This window comes from Protopterus annectens, chromosome 2.part2, assembly GCF_019279795.1.
Source record: "Protopterus annectens isolate FY-2018-M chromosome 2.part2, PAN1.0, whole genome shotgun sequence".
In the NCBI taxonomy this organism is placed as follows: Eukaryota; Metazoa; Chordata; order Ceratodontiformes; family Protopteridae; genus Protopterus; species Protopterus annectens.
The window spans coordinates 513,917,837-513,940,402 of NC_056730.1; the positions used below are offsets into that span (position 1 = coordinate 513,917,837).

Below are 22,566 nucleotides of genomic sequence, written 5' to 3' on the forward strand. Positions count from 1 at the left end.
GCTAGAATAGAGACTAATCTCAGGGAATAAGCTATGCTGGCAAAGTGAACATGCATGAGGATCATAACCCTATGATGCCCTACACATCTCATTTTTTTCACGAACTACCGATGAAGCCATGTGAAAGCCTGGCCTGCGTTTTATTTTATAGCATGGTTTAAGCAAAGAAGCTCACTTATTACATTTTTGGAAGCTGCTGTAGCTCCATTTATCCTTGACTTTCTACATATGTTCATGACTTAGCAATTTGTTAATAGTTTAAGGCAAATGTTCAACATACAACATACCATAAGTGTGAACCGGCTTTGACAAGTATGGCACTGTTTTGGTGTAACTTTTATAAAACTGTGGTTTCAAACAGTGACTGTAAAATCACCATTTGAAACTGCACTGTACAATTATAGTGACATGATTTAGTCTCTAAGGTTATTATTTTGAAAGTTTTTGTGCAAAATAATTCATTGCTGATATTATGCAAATAGATTTTTTGTGACAGATGCCGTTTCATAAATTTACTACTTCTTTTAATTTTAAGTTCCTTTTTAATTCCACCCGTGCACGGTGCAGCCCGCATTTGGACTATTATAGTTGTACAAACCTATTGCACAGCAAACGAGTCATTCTTGGACTGAATTATTAAAGTGAGTTCTAGCTCACCAAGTGATAGTTTCTTTGAATGAATATATTGAAAACATTAAGAAAGATAATTATAACTGCCATAGTTACAAATATATATTCAGTTTCATGAATGCAGATACAAACATTTTGCAATTTCTGATGCTGTTACATAAGACTGATAAAATACCATTTTGTCTAGGTAATATTTAGAGCACAGAAATCAATATGAACATAGTACAGAGGGAAAGGTGTCCTTTAGTACATCAAAAATCTCTCTCGTGTTTTTCTGGAATTTAAGAACTACTGTGCATTGAACAGAGATTGAAATATACTTTTCAGCTGTCTGAACTACAGAATACGTTAAACTTTAAAATACACAAAAATGTTACTTTCATTTTGCAAGGGCAGCAAAGCATGAAAGGACGTACATAAAACAGATGTAACTGCATCCATGTCCAGTGACTGTACAATGAACTTGCGAGGTCATACTTCATAACTCCCCTGGGTATGTGACACAGTCAGTGTTAACACACAGCCTCATGTCTTATTGTTTGCTTATTTAATGGTGTGCACCAGACCAACTATATTTTTTTCCGGCCACTGGTAAGCTTATTTACACTGAGCAGTTTAAATGTACTTTCATTCTCTTATAATTATGTTGTTACTTACTAATAAAAAAAAAACATGGCCCAGTATGGCTTTCTCAGCATCTCATGTGTAGAGCTGCTTAATATTTTATGTTACCTCCCCTCATTTTAGTGATAGTGTATAAATCAGAAGCTAAGTTGCATTGCAGCTCTCTGTGGAGTTACCTATTGCATCTGCCTCCCTTTCAGTTGGACATGCTCAGATTTGTCTGTACTTGTAACGCTATTTGTAGGAGATTTACATTTTGTAGCTTTTCTTTAACGATAGTCTTCCTTTGGACCTCATGTGTCAGAGGAAAGTTCTTGACCTCATCAGTAGTGCTACTCCTGGTATGTTATTATTATTATTATTATTATTATTATTATTATTATTATTATTATTATTGTGTACTATTTTAAAACGTCTCATATTCAATAGCCAGCTATTGCAGGATATAAAACTGAAGAATTCTTTTCTTGATAGGAAAGATTAGCAATGATTTCTGTGCAATCAGTGTCCTGAAAGGTTGTGAGACTTGTGCTCTGTGTGGCCTAGTGGTCTTGAACAAAAACAAAATTGAAGAAAAAAGGTGTGGGGGAAGATTATGATGATTCAGAAGTAACTTCACAATTATTGTAGCTGACAGACCATCACCCCACTCTTACAGTAAGAGCACAGACATGATGTGGGTGAATTTTGGATTCAAAGTAGGTGGCTATATTTTCCAGGAACTATATTATACGTTGTATTCCCCTTTCCGTTATACTGCTAGATTTTGTGCACTGAGATCTAAAGGATCTGTATAAAGCAGAAATTATTTAGGAAACAGTCATTTGTTATGGTGCATAATATAATAGCAAACTGGTTCCTGTGAGCGATGAAGCAATACAGGAAGTCAAAATATCTTAGTATTATTATTTATGGCTAACCATTTTGTTTACATGTTAATGTACCATTTTTGGACTGGCTGATGTTTTTTTAAATCTGGCATGTATAACATTCATTTTCAGACTATATTAAAATTTTTTTGCATTTCTGATAAGTGTTTAATTTTTCTATTAATTGTTTCCCTTTAGTTAAGACTGTTTTTTCTGGTATTTGCCTGCAGACCAAGTTGAAGTCTATGTAAGCTAGGCTAGGTTGAACTATGAGCTATTTTGCATCATATGCCTTGTTTTACTTTACACGGTCTGGTCTCTTTCTTCCCTTGTTGTGTATCTCAGAATGGAGTCATCTGTTGTTTGTCATGTGGTATGACAACAATGTAGCCTTTATTTTCCTTACACATCCAATTACTGTTCTCACTCTGCCACTGAACTGCAGTTTATGAAACAAAAAGTACAGAGCAAGGATGACATTTGCCTCAGCTGGTGCTGCTTTATTTCCTTGTTCCTTGATTTCTGTTTTCTGAAACAAGAGTTTTTTTTTTCCCTTCAAGCTTGCTTTCATAAAACAATGAATAACAACTGGCTTATGTTTCTTAAGATGACAATGAGCAGTGACCATGAGGTATGATTCTATTAAAGATCAGTTTGCAAGAAAGATGATTATATCTACAATATGATGCTGGATCACACTGCCACTGCATTTCTTTTGAGTTGTGTTGGCTCTGTGCTGGAATGACATGGTGCCCTGTCTATTATCCATTTGAACAGGAACTGACTAGGAGCCCTGATCATTGGAGGAGCCAGCCAGAGTGGGGTGGTGGTGGTGGTGGTAATGCACACCTTAATTCTGGCTTAACTATCCTGGAGAGGGTGGGCTACCTGCCTGGCTACATCCTCCAGTTGTGCCTAGGGGTTTTAGCAAACAAAATGAGAGGGATATGCAGGTGGGAGATCTACCAATGGATGGAAGGACTCCTAAAAAATGAAATCTTCCCAATCCCAAATCCACGAGTGGAACAATCCCTTCATACTTTTATACTGGATTACTGGTGCTGTGAGATCACAGGGGTGCCTAATAAAAATTCAAGGGCATTAAGTATGATTCTTGGAACAGTGAAAATTTAAATGTGATTCTAACTCTAAAATTGCACTACCTTGGAGTATTTTCTGTTCTTTAAGGCATAATGATCTTGGGCTTAGTATATGTATGTAACAAGGGTGTGGGGATATTTAAATCATGAAAGTGCAGAGATTCACAGCATCAGGTCTGGCACTTTTGATAGGGCTGAGATTACAATACTTTTTCGGCCCTTTAAGGGTGTTTCTCATTTTTCCGGCAGGTGTGCAATGATGGAATTAGTATATTTAACTAAGTAGAGATGTAAGGAAATGATGCCTCTGATATGTTTTCTTGTCATTGTCACCTACAGAATTGGTGGCTTTGTTTTTTGACAGGTAAAACTCCTAAATGTTGTTATTACAATAGCTGTCATGCATTAACTTACTTTGGGAGATTCAGTCTTAGGCATATTCTCAGTGGTTACATCTACATACACTGCATTGATTTCATTACATTCTATATGAGGGGTAAAGGATTAAGGTTTGGTTGGGGGGAGGCCTCTCATCTATCCCCCAGAATGTAACTGTACTAGAATGTTCATACCTCCTTTTTGCCTTACAGTGAAAATTGAGAAGGGGCACTATGACATGGCAGAAGGTAGACAGAGATGTAAAAATACATTTTTGAGTAATATAGTGGTGGTAAACTCATGATTCTCTAATGTTGTTGTAGACACTGTGTCTCTGACATAGAATCTGGCACTAAGCATTTGGGAATTTTTGCTATTATTATATTCCTTGATACAAGATCACTTGAACTTTGCAACATAATGAATGCTTGTTTAATAACCCAAGAAAGACTGGATAACTGCATGTGTATCCAGTGACTTATCCCATCTACCCTTTCAAATAATGTCCACAAAAATTTGTAGCAGGAAGCTATATCACATGAGCTAGAAAGGATGGGAAATGCTTGGCAGAAAGAAAGGCCTACGGTGAGGTGATTTAGATATAATGCTATGTAATACAAGCTAAGGTATCTGAAAAAACATAATAATAAACGGCCAGAATGTCTGAACTCACAATGATATTTTATTGCAGTTAAAATACGGCTAAGCACTTTCGTCATTCGACATCATCAGAGCCACTAATCAAACTATTGAAAAATTAACACAAATAAAAAGCCACTCCATGACACACCCCCATGTATTGTAACCAATCCAAAAATTACTAATTGTAATTGGTTGCCCAATAAAAATAACCATTCTTTAATGATTCTTCTGTCAAAATGTTCACCCCCCATGTGGGAAAACCCGATGAAGAAACAACCAGATGGAGACCACCACGATGTAGGATAAAACTAATTTATTGTATAACAAGCGCTTTCACGTGCATCCAAAGCACGCTTCCTCAGGTTTATACAACTTTACTCCATTAGATAGCTTTTTATATGCTTCTAAGCCATCCATTAATTAACTTTAATTCAATCAACTAATAAAATCATTTGCTCAATTAAAATGCTGAAACAAATAAAGCAGTTCAAAAACAAGCATAGGTAAAAATATGTATTCAGTTACTTAAAACTCAAAACATTATTATTAAGATGTGTTCAAGTGGATTCTGGTTGTTTATTATTATTATTTATTTTGTTTGCACACCAGTTCCAGAATTTTATTTGTTTTGTTTTTGATTTTGTATCTGAAAAAAAAAAATCTAGAAATGGACTATATAAGATAGAAGGCTACCAATAAAATATGGAAAGTTACCTGTAGTACTGATACTGGAACTGGGAGTGTTTCTATTAGGTAATGTAAAGGGTAGAAAATGATACGAGAAGACAGAAAAGAGAGCGCTGTGGCTGCTGGGATGCACAGTAACATTCATTAGTAGAAGAAATAATGTGTGTTTTCAGTCACTTGACTGGTTATCACTCTTGAGTAATCGCTAAAGTCAGTGTTACTCAAGCCTTACAGCTTGAAGAACTGCTTCCTCAAATGTTTATACACAGCTCATACAAGAGAGACATATGTTTGTGCTTGAAATGAGCTCATGTTCTCTGAATTCACAGCCTTACTGCAACAGAATGATCAAATAGAAAGAGTAAGAAAGGTGATTTTATAAGTAGGAATGATCAACTCTTCTAAAAAGTGCCATGACTTTGAAGTGAAAAAAAAAGGAAAGTAAGTGGCGTGTGATGGGTGTGGGGGGCTTGCCCCTTGTAAATTTAATTTTATCTGTTTATTTATTTTTTTAATTTTTACTTTGTATTGTGTGTAGTATTTGCCTAGAAACTATATGGTCTTGTTTCTGTACTTGAGCTGTCAGCTTTGTGTAACTTTTCTCAGGAAGTTGCTATGTTACGTTTGTAGTTTAAATGAAGCCTGGTGGAACCAAAAATAAATAGTTGCTATTCAGCTGCGATGTGGTGTGACTTGTGCATGTCTACACACGTTTGCTCAGAAAAGACTTGAGGCGGAAGCCATTTAGTAAGAAGACAGGTTATTTATATTTGTTTTCCGGGCTAGTACACTGATCAATATTCACCTATTTCAGGCTCAGCCCTTTAAAACGTGAGTACAGAGTAAATAAATTATATTATGAAAGAGAATTCAATAAAAAAGTCACTTTCATTATATTAAAATTAACAAAAAGATGCAATTTCAGTGCAAATTTAGATATTTATGATTTTTTATGAAGAACACATACTTATTTTCTTTGGGAGGTTGTCACTTGACATTTCTCATGGGATAATGCTCCATTTTAAGTAATACAGCAAGAATATTCTGCAAATTTGTGTTGGTACACTATGTATTTATTTGCCTTTGTCCTGGTGTTTCTGTGTGGTTAATATTCTTTTAGTATGGTGCAACCAAGTTCTTTTGTCATCGCAGGACTTTCCTTGATTCCTTGTTCAGCAAATCTCAACCTTAAACTGGTACATCTCATTTGCACCGTAAGAAACTTTTTGTGAATCCCAAAATCTGTTTTAGCAGATCCCTGACTAAATATTATGTTGTGCATATCACTATAGTGTGGTATGTTTTGTTTAATGTTAATTTAGTTCGCCTTTTCCAGGCAGCAGTGACTAAAAGTCTTGAAAGAATGCAGCTCTGAAAATGCCTCCTCTGCTGACTCCACTGTAAAAGAACAGATTGATTTAGGGTTAAGTGTTAGGCTACAGGAAAGAAAATGAGAGTGAGAGAAGGAGAGAGAGAAAGTGTGTGTATGTGTGTGTGTGTGTGTGTGTGTGTGTGTGTGTGTGTGTGTGTGTGTGTGTGTGTGTGTGTGTGTATACGAGTGAATAGTTTGTCAATTTTATTTATTTTCTCCAGTCATAGCAAAAAATCATAACCTTTCGAACAGACTTCATAGAAATAGTCCTGTAGGTGCAAGAATCTGGGTGGCCACACATATTTTACATATAAAACACATAATTAATTTTGACATTAGTATATGATTATTATAAACTGATTGTTCCTTTAATCCATGTATTTGGAAGCCATCTGATTCATATCCAGCTATAATGGATTTTCTCTCTTTAGGATTGTAGTAACCATTGGACAGCAGCTTTATAGACCACAAATCAGAGTGACAAAGAAATAGGTGCAACATTTCAGTTCAAAACAGGGTCCCAGACAATGGTGGCTGGTGACTTCAAATTAAAGGGGGGCTGCAGGAGAAAGCTGAATGGGTGGGGCCAACGGGAAGGGGTGTGGCCAACCAGAAAGGGGTGGGGCTATGCTCAAAACCACAACAACTGGAACTTTAATTAAATACACTGCCCTGGGTGCCAAACCATCACTACAAGAGTCCAATCAAGACAAAATGAAGTGTAGAAGAAAAAATATTTAAATGCATTGGCTACATGACAACTTACTTAATATCTAGATGGAAACACAAAGGTTGTGAGTCAGGAAAAAATAAATTACTTTTTAAATACATTACTGGAATGCCAGTCAAAATCAAGTATAAAAAATAAACAAACAACATTCAACTCAAGCCACTTCTCCTTGCACTGCAGTTCTACTTATAATTTATATTCAGCTTCATAAAATTACCAAGTAACATCCAGAAAGTAGCAATATCTGTGATACCCCCACTTGTAAAAATGTTTCTTATCCAAAAAAGACCTGCTGCCTGACAACTATCTACTTGTTTCATGGGAAAGAAATGATCAAAGTAAAAAATGAACAGCAAACAAGAAACAAGCTCAAGATAAATTGCTTAAAGGATTACTGCACAAGTTATGGACCACACATGATAGATTGGCATTCTGTTTAGTTTACGGGTAAAGCCTGCAAAGATGACTGCAAGTCTCCAACAAATGTAATGAGCTTCTGAAAATACTGTAATTCTGTCCTTTATTACAAATACTGTCATATGCATTTCAATACCTAAGGCTTATACGTTATCTAGCTATGTAAATATTCTTTGCATGGCAACAATGGAAAGGCTTTCAATGATGGTAATTCTTTAACGGTATGCTTATTAAAGCTTACTTGCATCTTACAGTCTCCGACAAGCTTACCTGATGGTCATTAAAGCATAGCTACTTAAACATAGGGCACTGCGACAGCATGCATTTTCTGAATAATAAGAAGCATAAATCAACATTATAAAAATATGCCAGAAAACCAAAACATTATGCAAAATCAAGGACAGATGAAAAGCCATGATCATACTTGTGCTCTACCTTGGGAATACTCTGCACACTTGCACTGCATAACTACCCCATGCCTTGCTTGGACACATCCAGAGCCACTACAATGGGCAGTGGGGTGCAATAAGTATGCCACAATTTGAAATGTCTCTGGCTGACGGTGATGGCTCTGACACTCATACCTCTCAACCTCAGAGCAAGAAATCTGAAAAAAGCCATACATAGAATTGGGACACAGGCCCAAAAATAAGGACAATTTTTAAATATTGCTCTTATAAACTTAGAAAGATAATAGAATAGTAGTAGGTCTTGCATTAATATGAATTTTCTGAAGGGTAAAAAATCTTAAACTCAAATGTCTGCCATTATTTTCTAACTTCAATCTTTAATGATTTGCCACTAATTTGCCAGAAAACCACAATTTTATGAAAAACAGACCAAAAATGTGATGCAAAAATATAAAATTGCCACACAATACAGATGGGAACCTGTCAAAGAAGGGCACTTTTTTAATATTAGTAGTGTTAACTTGAGCAGCTGACAAAATAACAGCATTTACATGCATTTCTGAAATAAAAGCAAACTTTAACTCTGATCATTACAGTTATTTATAAATTGTAAACCCTCCTTGTTTTCTTCCAAAATTGCCATTTATTAGGGGGGGAGCAACATGTTGAGCCAAAATTGGGGACAGTTGAGAGGTTTGGATATTCCTAATTCTATAAAGTGATTTATTTGCACATACCTCTCAACTTCTTAATGCAGGAAATCTGGACAAGGCCATATACATTGTGGGAACATACAAACAGTACTAAAAATTGCTCTTGTATAAACTTAAGACAGTTGATAGAATAACAGATCTTGCTTTAGCATGCATTTTTCTGAAGGTTATGATGTCTGAAACTTATTGTCTGTCATTATTTAGTGACTTCATTCCTAAATGATTTGCCAGAAAACCACAAGTTTAAGATGAACAATCCAAAAATAAGAAGCAAAAATCTATTCATTCTGCAAAAATCTGGATAGTTGAGAGGTACAGTTCAGCCGGGGCTGTCTGAGTTTGCTGCCCTTCCCCCCTCACAAACTCATGGTCGAATGGAGCCTTCCCCCTGCAGCCATTCCAATGTCCCATTCCTTGGTTATTTCGCCCCATTTACCATAAACACTGTAATGTGCATACTGCTTTACTTCTGCGATGATTTGGATTTCATTTGAAAGCTTTATTTTGCATTTTACAGCACAGACCCTGATAGATATCTGCTAAACAAAGCAATGCAGTCTCACAATGAAAATAGACTTAGCATTAAAACTTTTCTGCCCTTGAAACTCACATTCATTGAAATCCACATTCAAAGAAAATACATTTTGCCAGTGGCAGATGAAGATTAACTTTGGGTGGTTTTCAAATCATAGGCCCCTTGAACACGAAACATACACATGCTCTTTGATACACCTTCCTGATTGCATTAAATTATATTCCTTGTACAATACATTACAGTTGTTAGACAGCATTTTAAATGTATTGTTTTGAACATTTTTCCAGTAAACAATGAAACAAAATGCATGCACCAATAATGACAAATCTGCCCAATTCAGAACATGTTAATCATAAAAGTCTACTCAAACTTCTACAGTCCACCAGTATCAGTAAATATGCACAATCTCTGAAGAAGTAAAAGTCATCTAAATAATTCCACATTAAAGAAATCTGTAACTAATGAAGAGGTTGCTGCTACCAAACAACTTTATATGTCATTGTTTCATCTACAAATAAAGTGCCTGTTGCTCTTGAGGAATAAATTGCCTATGTTGCATTAAAAAAATGATAAGCTAGTAATATTGCAATAGGGAATGGATGGCAATCTGATAACAGGTTCATAGTTACTAGGTATCTTTGCTAAAAAGGACTGCAGCATCCACCCCTTTACAAGGCAGTACAGTATCAGAAATGCATCTACTTACTGTGAGAGTAGAACCCACAGCCTTCTGCATCAAAAGCAAGTACACTACCTGTTGTGCTATTAACAATGCAAGCAGACTCAGCATAAGCAGCACTAAACTTTTGTTCCCCTGCAGCTCTCAGCTCCTTGTAAAATCTACTTGATACTCAGCTGTATCTTTGAACTTTGCAGCACAAGAAATATGGAAAAAGCCAACATTTATTGGGGGGGGGGGGACAAAAGCCCCAAAACCAGGGATACATTTTAAACATTACTTGTATAATGGTGGAAAGTTGCTAGAATAAAATGCTGTGTTACCACCATACATTTCACTGCCAAGTCTTGAACCCAGGGGACCCTGTGCAAAACAGTCAGAGCAACATACCACTATGCCATATCAGCTGTTTTGTGAAAGACAGGAAGACTGAAACTTAAATAGCTACCATTTAGTGAATTCAGTACTCACCATAGCTGTCTACCTCTTAGCACAAAACACCTGAACAAAGCCAATAATGGGGGAATACAGCCCCCGAACATATTCAGTGAATTCAGTTCTCACCATAGCTCTCAACCTTAGCCCAAAAAACATGGACAAAGCCAATAATGGGGAAATACAGTCCCAAAAACAGGGACAAATTTCAAATATCCATGTTATAAACTTAGAAAAATTGCTGGAATAAAAGGTTTTGTGTTACCATGTACTTTCTGAAGAATATGAAGTCTGAAATTCAAATGCCTGTTATTTTTATTTAACATTTGTTAACCAGGAAAGTACAAAGCTATGTCAAACCCAGAGCTGTTGGACATGCTCCACTTAAAGAAATTCCAATCCTTCAGCGCTACATGCTCTAGGGACCTAAACCTTGTCACCACAATAAACAGAACATGCCAGATGGATAGATTCCTGTCACAGAGACTTCCAATACTCTGGAATAAACTACCTATCAATATCAAGCAAAGCTCCTCATTAGCACTCTTCAAGAGAAATCTTGATGATTGGATGGGAAAGAGGAAATTCACCCCGGGGATCACCTCTGTGGCTCTGCTTGACAGTGGCACAGGAAAATAATTTTCTTGGGTGGCAAAAGCCAGGGTACCTTTTTGGCTGGGCTTGTATAGGTCCCAGGGCTGATAGCCTCATACCTACCTATGAACCTATGAACCTAAGTCTGACTTGGAACAAAAGCCAATTTTCAGCAGAACAGGGACAAACACTCCAGACACATGTCTTTGTAAGATGGGAGGACATGCAGAATCCACACAGAAGGCACCCCACCCAAGAATCATACCAGAGAACCTATAGCTGTTAGGCAACAATGCTACCAGTGCACCACTGCACTACTGACTTTGCAAGGAAAAACAAACATACAGAAACCACAGATTTCATGAGGAACAGAACAAATATGAAGCAAAAATTTGCAAATTTTTTACAAATGGTGGTGGCTAGGGAATTCAGGCCCTTGCAACCTGCACCCAAGGTACAGGGTTCAAGCCTGAGTATTCTCTAGCCACCAGTAGATAGCAACTGGGCCATTACACACACACACACACACACACACACACACACACACACACACACACACACACACACACACACACATACACACACATCTTACCTGAATTAAATCCGCAGCAGCAGTTCTTAACCCTGCATTAAATCCGCCCACACACACACACACACACACACACACACACACACACACACACACACACACACACACACACACACACACACACACACACACACACACACACACACACACACACACCTGCTAATGGCTGGTTTCCAGTTCTCTTGGCTCCGTGACAGTAGGCTGCGGGTGATGCACTCTGGTGTCCTTCTGTTCTGTGCAGCTGTCACCACACAGACTTCTGGGCTCCAGGGCAGAGATGCCTTTCTCCCCTATCTGGACTGCCACAGCAGTCTGGAGTTCTGTGAGTACCAGGAACTCCAGGCATGCATGCGTGGAGTTCCGAGACTCGTAATTTTTTTTATTTCTTTTCTTCTTTTCTTCTACAGGTGGGGGGGGGCTGCAGTCTTGCAGTCCTATAGCACAAGCCGCCCCTGGTCCCAGAATGTCTTATTGTGTGTTTTATCCATTCAGGAATAGTTTCAAATGATTTGCAGCTAAATGTTTTCCAAATGTTGCTAAATGTGCCATATAGAAAAAAGTCACCTGCCTGAAGTGTGATTGTTATATTTCCTAAATATGAGTCTGATGCAGTATATTTTAAAACTTCAATTATTGTGAAAGAGCATGTGATCTACTTGAAATAAAACACCCAATACTATTTACAAGGTTAACCATGTGATATGATGAAAGTGTATCAGCAATCAGAAGTTTGCAGAAAGCTGTTCATTAACATGGTAGATGATCAACAGAACAAGTCAGTAAATGCCTTTTAAGGATTTACAATCAAGACTGAAAACTTATATAACAGAGGGAGCTGAGGCAAAGCCTTTCATTATATATTACTAATTCTAGAAGGAGTGCAAGACAACAAAAGACATTCACTGGTTTGCACTGTGTGTTAGCCATCATGACCTTAAATTGCTTTTATAAATTGAGTCCATTGTTAAAAAACTCACAGAAGTGTAAAGAACTCTTATAAAATTGAATAAAACATCATCACAGTGAAATTATGATTGCATGTTCTTGAGATGTTGTGGCTCCTGATTAGTTACTTGGGTCATATAGTGAGAAGGATGAAGGACAGTCTGGGGTAAATGCTACTTTCAAGCAACTGTTAACTGTCATTAGCCTCAGCTTGCTCAGACTGTTACGGCCAACAAATCCCGTGTATTACTTCTTCCCCTAGTACTGTCGAATGGGCATCTAGAATAAAGGAATCTCATTGTGTGAAACACAGTCTGCAACTATGAAGCAGATCTGTTCCAGGCATGATAATCAGACCATGACAAAGGAATCTCTTTCAGCCAGGACTACACAATATCAGGCCATTACACCCCCTATAATTACAAATGAATTTTCACTGTAGCCATAGCTACTGTTAGTTCTATATAGTTAGAGAAAAATCAAACAAGCTTTAAAGTAAAACGACGTAATTAAAAAAAAAAAAAAAAAAAATTATATATATATATATATATATATATATATATATATATATATATATATATACACACACACATACATATACTGAGTTTGCACAAAACACCCAAATGCTGACAATCACAATGTCAGCTAGAAAACGTTGACATTGCAAACATCAACATGCTACTCTGCATGCATTGAGCAACAGCCTCACTGCATGCAAAAACAAAAGTGAAAAAATCAACAGAAAGCATTGTTTTTTGCACCTCCCACACCCCTGTTAATTATTTATACTAACTGCAAGACTTCACAATATCAGTGAAAGGGCATATTCCACAACCCTGAGAATTGTGTGATCCTGCACATCTGTTAACCGTCTATTTAGCTGACCAAATTTTATCTGTTAAATGTCAACCAAAGCTAGTGTCGACAAAACTGTGTCTGTCTGTTTATATAATATATATATATATATATATATATATATATATATATATATATATATATATGCATACACACACACACACACACGCACACATATACATATGGAATATAATTTCTCCTTCACAGTTACAAACTTGGGTGTGGCATAATAGTTAAGTTCTTCACCCTCTCCAGATCATATTTCTATCTATTCTACTACATACTTAGTTCTACCCCTCCCCACATCATTATCACTTTAAATGCCTGTACTGCCCTCTTACCTAAGTTCTCTTATATACATTGACTATACTTTAGCAGTTAAAAAAAAGCTGTATTGTATGCTGCTGCTGCTTTAAGTAGTTTATTGCACTGTATTACATTGTTTCTGTTAGTTGTAGGGCTGTTGTAGGTAGTTTCTGTGGCCTTGTTACACTTGGGCTCCAAACAAGCTATTCTATATTATGGAGATGTTTTTCTGCACCTCTGTGGCAGAAGTGTGCTGATTTAACCTGTCTTGAGTTGGGGATTGCTGGTGAAAGGCTTATTGTGCGCTTTCCTGATCGGTAGTTAGCTTAAAACTTATTCTTTTTGCTCATATTTAAGCCTCACATTGCTTAGCAGTGCCCTATATAGACACAAAAGCCTAGAAGCTCAGGTTTTCCCTAAACTGCTGTCAGTGAAACCCTTCCAAGCTTTTCTACTGCTCTAGGAGCAACGCATTTGCGCACTGAGCAGTGATGCTTTATTGATCAACCTTAGCCTATACAAAGTATAGGTCCCTCTTGTAGTCTCAGCAGTACCTACACAGTTCTGTCAAATTAACCCATTCCCTTCCCTAATAAAACATACAGTAAGAGCCTGCTGTCATGGATGGGCAGTTTCCCTTCATCTTTCTGGCCATTCTGATAGACATGGGCATCCTGAGGCAATGTAGCAATTGTCTCGTGTATTCTGACAACCACTTACACCTGAAACAAATACTTTATGTGAGAGATGTAGTTACACTATGAAATCGGAGGCAAGACTCTCACATAAGGACAAACTGAATGCCAAACAGATTGTCAAAATACTCACACTTTCCACACTAAATAAGGACATGACACATAAACCCACATATGCAGAGGTTCTCACTAGTAACTTACCAAAAGATCAGAGGCCTCTCTAACGGAAACCAGTTACACACATGACAATGCAAAAAATAACAACACATAATAGCACACACACAAGTGTCTCAGCAAATAAGTTCACTGTTTGAAAGTTATGTAAATTAAACAAAAATGTAGGGATTGTACAGTTAATGCTGTCTTACAAAATAAAATGAAAACTAGGATTAAATACAGTATGCATATAAGTCAGGACGTAGGACCCATATTGTTGCAGTATTTTCTAATGTACAAAACCATGTGCATTTACATCTTTTACGTGAACATTTGTAGATGATTTCTAACAATTGGTCATGTGCCATATTGAGAACCACTGACACTCACTGGATAAATGAACCCACTGAAAGTATTCTTTTGAAAGACGATGAGTATCAGAAATTGAGGGAACAGTGTGGGGCACACACACACACACACACACACACACACACACACACACACACACACACACACACACACACACACACTCACAATCATACACATACACAAATGCGCACACACACACACACACACACACACACACACACACACACATATATATATATATATATATATATACACACACACACACACACACACACACACACACACACACACACACACACACACACACACATACACAAACTATAGTTTCTACCATTCAGTGAGGTTGATTTTACACAGTCCACTTGCACGAGTCTCACCTCAGCAGAATTACAAATTGTGTTATCTGGTTTCACATTACATGTGTGCATGTATATACAAACAAAACCCCTGTGCACAGTTCCTCTCTGTCCCTCTCTGCCTCTTTTTATCAAGAGCAAAGATGTATCCTTTGATTTGACAGAATGACTATTTTATAGTAAATTAATTTAAAATATCAAAATATTTCTTCTTTTCTCAACTTGTTAAAACTGATCTTACTGGCAAAGACTACATTAAGTGGTTGCCGGCAATGCAGTACCAGTTATAGAGTAATCAGAACTGTATGAATTATGTCTGGATTTGGTTAAGCTGGTAGAAGGAAATGTCAAGGGAGAGAGAGAAGACAGCAGTAGTTACTGTAAGAGAAGACTGTAGTGCAGGTAAGTAGTTTAAAATCTGGTAGGCTGATCTCCAAATCAGCTTTTGTTTTTGGGTTTCTCATTTTTCTTGAAGTCTTAAATGAAGTTCTGTCTCTCATCCATATGTAGGCTGAATATCTTCTGAATCAGAAAGAAAACATTTGGATTTGCAAAGTGAATATAGGTTTAATATGGACTTTGCTGACTTTTCCAGCTGTGTGTCTGTCACTTGTTTTACTTGTTTATACAGGACTAATGGAGAAGAGACTACATATGATGTGTTTTGAAGCATTAGAATCGTCACAGCTCAACATGCAGAAACCTGTTTCCACTGCTTCAGTTACTACTGATAATAATGTTTAATTGAATATCAATGTTGCTGCAATGTTTAAACTTCATGTTATCTCTCATGCATAGCAGTAGTGTGAGAAGGATTGTAAGGTAGTTTTGTCTATGATATCAATGTATGTGATTCAGCTAGATAAAGTATTAGTTTTTAGAAATATAAATATATGAAAATACATTGTATGGAAGATTACCAATTTATGTTCATGTATGCATATATACCTACTAAAGCGCACCCCTTTATTTTTGCATCTGACATCTATTTCTACTGCAACATAGCTGCACAGTGTTGAAGTTATCAAAACAGAGGCCGTAATCAAATTGGGTCTACTTTATCCTCTCAAAAAGACGATTCCGTCGAATACGAATCTCGTGACACATAAAAAGTGAAACACCAATACGTCGAACCAACGAAACTGCGAAATTGAAAACGTTGAACAGTCATAGTTGGCCCATCTGCGGTATAGCTTCGTAAGATAAGTATGCTATAGTTACGGAACATAGGGTTAGAGTGCGGGTTAAGGTAAGTGCATAGGTAAGTAATGTATGTAAGGTTTAGTGTAGGATTTTGTTAAGTGCATGTGTGTGGAATTTCAGTTTGTTTGGGTATAGCTTTGTAGGGTAAGTGTGCGGTAGTTATGGACCTTAGGGTTAGGGAGGGGTTAAGGATAGTGCATAGATAGTTGTGTATGTGGGGTTTAGTGTAGGGTTAGACGTAGGGTTTTGGTGCTTTACTTTAGGGTTAGAAGTAGGGTTTTTGTTAGTGTATGTATGTGTATTTTGTTATTGTGTTTGGGTACGTAGTGTGTTGTGGGTGGTGGGCTTGGCCAACTATGACAGCTCGACATTTTAAATTTCGCAGTTTCTTTGGTTTGATGTATTCGCGTTTCACTGTTTATGTGTCGCGCGATTCGTATTCGATGCAATCGTCTTTGGAGAGGATAAAGTAGATCCATCAAATTCACTATAACATGGATAATCAAGTTAAATTCACATTCATATTCGAACTTTTTAAAAAGTGCAGCTAAAACCAAAAGCACTATTACAACAAAGGACAAGTGAAACAGTACAGAAAAAAAGTTTTGGCTAGAAGTAAAATTAATGGTTCTTTAGTGAGTGTTTAAAACTAGACATTGTGGGAGGGAGAGAGAGACAATGTTAATATAAATGGTCAAAAAAGATAGGTCTACAGCAACCTTTTAAAATAGCCAGTGTGGAAAACTCTGCTAACAACAGAGAAGTAGATCACAGGGGTGAACTGCCTGATCACAAAACAGACGTGCTGAAGGATTCAAGGTTAACTCTTGGAATTCTTAACAATCCCAGTGAAGAGGAATGCAAAAATCTTATAGAGTCTTATAGTTTCAGCATCAACAGAATGGTTGGAGGGACAAGTAAACCTTGCAGAGGATACCGCTGCTCTGGAGCAGACTCTCCATCCACATAAAACAAAAATGTATCCCCCTCCACATTCAAGTGCAACTTGGATCTATGGATGAGAAACATAACATTTACCCCTGGACTCTCCCCTTTACTACTAATGGACAAAAGCAGCTCCTAAATGCTTTATCCCATGCATAGGTCCCCTCAAATTATCTATGGTATGATCTCAGCTATTTTCTGGGTCTATATTAGATCACCGAACATTTAAAAAAGCGAACGGTGATTGATCGACCCTATGTAAGTGAAAGCTTAAAATATCAAAGCATCATACCCTTCGGGAAAAACAAGGTAACCCCAAGCTACCATATAGGTGGCAATCCACTAAGCACAGAAGAGGTTATCAGGGACCTGGGGACCCAGGTTGACAGTGGCCTTTCTTTTGACACTCACATTGCTAAAGTGGTTAGAAAGACCTTCTACATTGCCCACCTGATCATGAAGGGATTCACATCCAGATCTAGTGAGGTTATTGTTCCCCTGTACTCTTCACTTATCAGACCAATGATCGAGTACAATGCCCCATTTGGGATGTACCTCACCCGACATCTGCAGCAATTGGAGAGACCCCAAAAGTTCCTCACCAAAAGGATAAAGGGACTCCAAAATCTGTCATATGCTGCCAGATTGAAGAAACTCCAGCTCTATTCAGTCGCATACCGTCTGCTCAGAGGTGACATGTGCCTGACATACAAGGCCATGTCCAACCCGGAATTAGTGGACATGCTCCACCTCAAAAAATCCAAATCCACCAAAACCACTAGAGCAAGCGACTTAAACCTTAGCACGGATATAAATAGGACGTGCTGGAGGGATAGATTTATCACTCAGAGACTCCCTATGCTGTGGAATAAAATCCCGGTCCATGTGAGGCAGAGCACCTCGCTGACTCTGTTCAAGAGAAATCTAGACCTGTGGATGGGAGATCGTAGGTTTACCCCGGGAATCATCTCTGTGTCACTGCTGGACAGAGGCACAACAAACTAATGGGCACAGTATTTTTCATATAAGGGGTGGCGTAAGCCACAAAAATTTGGGCTAGGCTTATAAATGCCTTAGGGCAGATAGCCTAGTATAAACCTATGAACCTATGAACAGAAATCCAAATTTTTTCCTAGGGAAAGAATTTGGTTGTCCGTTTCTGTTACTTTGGTATTTTCAGTGCTGTGGTGGAAAGTTACGGGTTAGGTTCAGGTAAGTGTGCGATTGTGTGGACGTGAGGGTTAGGGCGGGTTAGGTGAGTTAGGGTTAGGGAGCAGGTGAGGTGAGTGTGTGATAGTGACGGACCTTAGGGTTAGGGTTTGGGTTAAGGTAAGTGGATAGTTAGTGGTGTGTGTATAGTTTAGTGTAGGGTTAGCTGTCAGATTTTAGGTGTATGTGTGTGGATTGCTATTTGTTTGGTGTGCTTGTGTTGTGTGTATGTGTTTTGGAACAGCAATTTTTTTTCCCTAGGAAAAAAAAATCGCTGTTCTGACAGTTCAAGATTGTAAGCTTTCACTTACATAAGGTCGATTAATCACCATTCGCTTTTTTAAGCATTCGGTGATCTAACATAGACCCTATTTTCTTTATGGGTAATATATAATTATAGACCATGCTGTGGGTAAGGTCAGTCTCTAAACAAATGTGATAGGTTAATTTGAGCACAAAAAGAGAAATTGGCTAGTCTTAAAATGGCCTGCAAGGGCAGCTAGCCTAGTACTTACCTATGAACCAATAAGCTATGAACTGAATAGGACCAAGACTTCTTTCATATATAGGAGTACCCATATTGTGCAAGGCTAAGTGTATCAACACAAGTACATTAAGGTGCAATGAGACCTTAATGGGAGCCGGTGTTGGCTCTACAGAATCAATGTATATCTTGGTAATGGATGGTATCAGTAAGGAAACAGGATGCAATATTCTCTAAAAGCTGCAATTGGTCAAGGCCAGTGACAGAAATTAGTATATTAACACAAGGAGGTATTGGGTGTAGTCCACTACATGGGGGGGGGGGTGCTAGGATTTACCTTTCATATAAAAACATTTTCTAGACTGTTATTTTAGTTTGTATATTAAAAGGTAATTGTATTTGTTTTGAATGTGCCAGTACCAGGGTAACAGACAGAATTTCTCCCATCTGCATCAAAGCACAGATTGCATATTTCTTACCTTTTTAAAATAAATTTGTTGTACAGTAGTCATTTTTGAAAACATGCTTTTAAAGTGAAATCCTTTATTGAAAACATCTACCTGCATGACATACATGTTCAGGCATATGTATGCACATACAAGGTGCTCTGATGCCAGCAGTTTTGCCCCATTGTATTAAAAGAGTGTATCCAAATTTTAAGAGCTGTTTCTTTTTTAAGACTGGGAAAGATAATAGAAAAAGCAATATGAAACAGCTACAGTTATGTTCTGAAGTTAAGGAAAGGTTAATTTTTTTTAACTTGGTGCTAGAGTCATATTAGTGGCAAATCCAATTGTGTTTCTTTTGCTGTAGCAATTGCTGTTTGCCACTGCTAAAAGTATCAATTTATACATTCAGGAAAGTGTCTCTGGAGGTCATTTTTAGAAATGGTGTATGGTGGACAGTACTTAACAGCAAACAAGTACACTCAAGAGTGTTCAAATAGATTTCAAGGTCAGAAATTAAAGTTTCCACTCATGTTGATTTCGAACACTGAATGCAGTCAAAAACTGTAGATTATGAGACAATTAGGGTATTTAGTGAACTATAGGATGTAAACTCCTTACATCCTCCTAAAAAATGAAAAGCTTATAGTTGTGCTCACTGGTATGATTCAAATTCAGCAAAGGTGCAGCCTAAATGATGTAATGGCTATAGTTCATGGCGCGAGACTCCAGTTAAAGAAAGAACTGTGCAGAGCTTTAAGGCACATTATCTGAGTGCTAGAACAAAATGTCTTGTCCTGCTTAAACTGCAGCCTTGTTTGCCTGTAGAGATAATGGCAGACCAGCATTGTTTTAAAATGAGCTTCTGTGTTAATTGAAAAGGTAGTGCAAGCTGTTCAACTTCGTCTTGAGTAGTCAGTGCCAGAACAATACATGCTGTTGTCTAGGTACAATCAAAGCATCTTTTTTTCATTCAGATTAGAGAGTTAATTTAACTTTAATGCTAAGTAGGCCTGGCATCTTCTGAATGAGTTGGACTTGTAGTACTTATATAATAGGCAAGAAATTGCATAACTGCATTGTTTTTCTTTGGTTTTTTTTTTAATTAGTAAATGTATGTAGTAGAGAGTAAGAAAGGAACTCCTCCCAAGAAACAACTTTATATTATAAAACAAAATTTGATGACAGTACAAAAGCCACCCATCCAAAAAAAAAAAAAATGAAGAAGACTGCAGGTTTGCTCTAACATGCCTTTCAGTGTTAGTGATTCAGCAAATAACCGTCACCATGTTTGAAATGACAGGGATTATGAAGGAATGAGTACCTGGTAGTAATCAGATGAATCTCCTACCTAATGCAAAATACATGACACGAGAGACCAGATGAAACAAAAAAAAATGGAAAAAAATACTGATCGCAAAACAGCAGTGCTGACATGCCAGACCTTAATCGTGTGCTAACCCTAACCCTACCTTTTCCCCTAACCTTAATTCGATGTTACAAATCACCCTTTTCCTAACAGTAGTGCCAAATAAGATAGTCATACATACTACAAACATACAGTGCACATCCATAATGCAACAGCCATCCTGTTCTCTAGTTCTTACTCTAACCTAACCCACATACACTCACATAAGCACACACACACACACACACACACACACACACACACACACACACACACACACACACACACACACACACACACACACACCCTGAATGCCAAAACATTAAGTATAACCCAATGTTTCGGCATTCTATTTACTGACACTTCTAACTTTCTGATATTCAGAAGTCACAGTTTAGTTTCTTGTTCGATCTTGCTTGATCTGTTGTCAGACAACAATGCACTTACCCTTATTTACAAGATGGGTGGACAGAAGTCTTCAGAATTCTTTCTTCTGTTCTTATTCTTGCCTTTTATCCTGGATTCTGAATTTTTGAACTAAATATCAGCTTATCCTATTCTCACTTTAAACTGTTTTTTTGTTAGCTACTTAGCTATAAAATACTAATTCTGGCAAACTGGATCCAACTTTTTTCTTCAGGGTACCTGACAAAAGATGGAATGTAATCTACTGAGGGGCTAAACTCTGATTTTTGAATATCATAATTACAAAAGTAGGAGAAAGTAGAATGACAAAACATTAGGTGATACCAAGTATTTCAGCACAGCATTCAGAATGTGTTTGCACCTGTGAGTCTATGTGGTTTATGGTTACAGTAAGGGCTAGGGGTTAGGGGTAGGGTCAGGGATAGGGGTAGGGTGAGCATGCATGAGAAATAGTGGATGGGGGCTTCAATATTTTGCAAAACATGTTTTTTGGGGGGATTTTGTTTTGAATGGTGTTTGGTTGGAAATTTGTTGAGTTATTGTCAGACATTCCAAGCCCAAACCACATGCATCTTATCTCCTGTCATAGTTCAACCATACTGGCAGATTTCTGTTGATTTCCTACTCCATTTATGTTTGGGGAAATCCTTAATCCGTATGGAATATTATTGCCTGTATTGCTTCACTGTGTGGTGATCTGACAATCTGTCTAGAACCATTTGGTATGCTGTTTTGTATTCATGGTTAGAACTGATAAGTCAGAGGTTCACCTGAAGTTGACATTTGAAGCCCCCAAAGAGGTTAATGTAAATGCATTGCTAACAAATGCCTTAATATAGATTTTTGATAATTGGAAATGAGATGTTTGCAGCAAAAGAAATCTCAACTATGTCAATTAGTTTCTGGACTCTTTTTTTTTTTTCCTCAATGTAAATAATTAATTTGTAAACTAAAACATTGACTAATATGGGAATATTTCTGTGTTTTGTTTATGAGCAGATCAAACTATTTAACAGCTTCTCAGATTCTCTAGCTAGAAAAAATAATATGTGACTGAAATAGGAGGATAATTATTTATGGCCAATTTTCAAAAACTGCATTATTTGCTGCAAGGGGGAAATATTATTAACAGTAAAAGTTCTTGACCTCATTAACCACTGTCTTCTGAAAAACAAAGTAACTGAAACTGATATCAGTGCAGAAACTGCTCCCTGGTTTAAAAACTCCCTCACTGACAGAGACTTCAGAGTTAAAATAGGCTCCTCCTATTCATAACCTGTACCTATTATCAAAGGTATACCTCAAGGATCCATTCTTGCCCCCTTCCCTTCTCCAGATTCCTTAACAAACTTCCTTGTT

General features: G+C 37.4%; 1 long non-coding RNA gene across 1 annotated transcript in view; it reads left to right on the forward strand.

Annotated features, from left to right (window-relative positions):
• Nucleotides 1-1,534: 1,534 nt before the first annotated feature.
• The window catches only part of LOC122796033, a 367,231-nt gene continuing 346,199 nt past the window's right edge, over nucleotides 1,535-22,566 (forward strand). The window contains exon 1 of the long non-coding RNA XR_006363901.1: nucleotides 1,535-1,595. This is a non-coding gene — a long non-coding RNA (uncharacterized LOC122796033). The remainder of the gene's footprint in view (nucleotides 1,596-22,566) is intronic.